This window comes from Octodon degus, unplaced genomic scaffold, assembly GCF_000260255.1.
Source record: "Octodon degus isolate 3935 unplaced genomic scaffold, OctDeg1.0 scaffold00302, whole genome shotgun sequence".
Classification (NCBI taxonomy): domain Eukaryota; kingdom Metazoa; phylum Chordata; class Mammalia; order Rodentia; family Octodontidae; genus Octodon; species Octodon degus.
The window spans coordinates 218,347-221,156 of NW_004524878.1; positions in this window are offsets into that span (position 1 = coordinate 218,347).

A 2,810-nucleotide genomic window follows, 5' to 3' on the forward strand; every position below is an offset into this window, starting at 1 on the left:
ATGCCTTATAAATAAGTATTAATTCTTGGTATAGTTTAATATATCTGATTTTAAGATTATAGTAATGTTCAGGTATAAAATGCTATCCTTAGTTTAATCATCCAACATATATTTTTGATAAATACTTTGTTTTGATATTTTTAACTGATGCCACTAAAAATATTGCGAGAATGAGAGATGGACCTCTTGAAATTGAAATTTTCAATAAAAAAATTATTTTTTAATTAATTTTATTGAGAAAGACTAGCAATGAGACAGCTTTAAAACAGGTTAGTAGGACAGTTACAATAATTAATACAGTGTGCATTGTTGTCTTCGTAGTAGTTATTCATAGTATAAGATGCAGACATGATATCTTGTCTAAACACTATTAGTACAAATCTTTCTTCTCATTGAACTAAGAGAAAGTATCTGTATATCTATCCTAACTATTTTGTATATGCAGATATATATTTTTTTTCACAGCAAAATGGTCCTTCACTTATATCTCCCTTTTTTGTAATAAAAAATTTAAAATATATACATTAATTGACAGAACAGTAAGAAAATAAGTGCCTTCAAAGATGTATAAAGAAATACAATTAAGGGTCCCAGAGATAGTTCAGTGGTCTAAGTGCCTGCCTTGGCACACATAAGGACCAGAGTTCTATCCCTGGTACCACATGCAGCACTGGACCTGCTCCTGCCCTGAGTGCACTGAGCTGGCCACCAAGACAAGGAATGGCAGTGCACACCTGTAATCCCAGCACTGGCAAGGCTGAAACAGAAGAATCACTATGAGTCTGAGCTGCAAGTGAGACCTGTATCAAATACATAAAATTTTTAAAAAGTAATAATAAAAGTAATAGCAAAATAATTGGAGAATAGCATTAGTTAGTACATTACATGTGGTTATCTGGAAAGCAGTTGCTCATTGTACAAGACAGGAGGCTGAGACAGGAGTATCACTAGGAGTTTGAACTACTTAGAGAAACCCTGTATCGAAAAAATAAAAATACAAAAGCAAATACAAAAAACTTCTCCAATAAATATTAGCACAAACCTTCCTTTTTAATGAACTAAAAGACACCAATAGCATAACTGACTTGCATGTTTTCCCTTTTCCCTACTGTCATTTCTCCTTTCACCCATTCTAGTGACTTTCTCAATTTGAACCATAACTTCCCAGTTCACAATATGTCTTGTACATTTCAGACCATCTTTACCCTTTCCGCTTCTCACAGCAGGAAGACAATGTGATGTTTACATATGTGAGTTTGATTTATTTCTCTTATGAGTATGGTTTTGAGTTACAATCATGTACCTGTAAAAGTCTCAAGTTTATCTTTCTTTATACCTGTGTGGCAATCAATTGTATAAAAATGCTAAACATTTTTTATCCATTCCTCAATTGATGGGTATGTGGGTTGTTTCCAAGGTTTAACTATGACAAATTGTGCTGCTATAAACATGGGTGCACATATATCAATAGAGTTTGATGTTTTCAGTTTTTCTGGAAAGACACCCAGAAGGAGAATAGATGGGTCAAATGAACCCTCTCATTCTAGTTTTTTGAGGAATCCCCACACTAATATCCACAATGGATGGACCAGTCTATACTTCCACCAACAGTGGAAAAGAGTTCCTTTTTCCACACAGTCCCTGAGGTTTTCTCACTGGTTGATTTCTTGATGATAGCCATGCTTTCTGGAGTGAGATGGAATCTAAGTGTTATTTAAATTTGCATCTTTTGAATGACCAGTGATGTTGAACATTTTTTTCATATATTTATTTTCCATTTGTATTTCTCCATTGGAAAAGTGTGTATTCATCTCAGATGCCCATTTTTGGATTGGGTCATTAAATTTTGGTGGCCAATTGTTTTTTTAGTTCTTTATGTAGTTTAGATAGAAGTACTTTGCCTGAGTGATTGTTGGTTATGATTTTTTTCCCAATTTGTGGGTTGTCTTTTCACTCTGTTTGTAATTTCTTTTGACGTGAAGAAACTTCTCAATAAGATGAGACCCCAGTTGTTGATTCTTTGAGGTACTTCCTGAGCAGTTTTTGTTTGGGAATTATCTGTCTATACCTATGTCTTCAAGATTTCTGCCTACTTTCTCTTCCAGGAGATTTAGTGTTTCTGTTTTAATATATTCATCCGTGATCCATTTTGACTTTAATTTAGTGCATAATGATAGAAATGGGTCTAATTTTAGTCTCTGGCCTGTAAAAAGCCAGTTATTTCAGTATCATTTCCAAAACAAGTTATATTTCTTCCAGTGAACTTGTTGGGCCTATTTTTTGAAGATAAACTGGCCAAGTGTGTATGTAGTTGCATCTGTACCTTCTGTTCTGTTCCACTGATCCACAACTGTTTTTTGTTTGTTTGTGGGTGGATTTTGTTTTGTTTTGGTTTGGTTTGTTTGTTTGTTTTGTCAGTACCATGATAATGTTATCACAGTGGTTTTGTAGTACAATTTCAACTAAGGGATTGTGATGTTTCCTACCTTGCCTTTGTTGTCCAGGATTGCCTTTGCTATTCCAGATCTCTTCTGTTTCTAAATTAATTTTAGGCACGTTTTGTCTGGTTCTGTGAGCTATGCTAATGGTATTTTAATAGAGATTGCATTAAATATTTATAACAGTTTTGGGAGTATGGGAATTTTCACAATGTTGGTCTTCCTATCCATGAGCAGGTGTTGTCTTTCCATTTTCTTATAGCTTCTTCAATATCCTATTTTTCACATAATCTCTTCTTTATTGTAATATACATCAGCACATATATGTGCTATAAATATATGTACATATATATGTTCAGTTTCTCATATAAG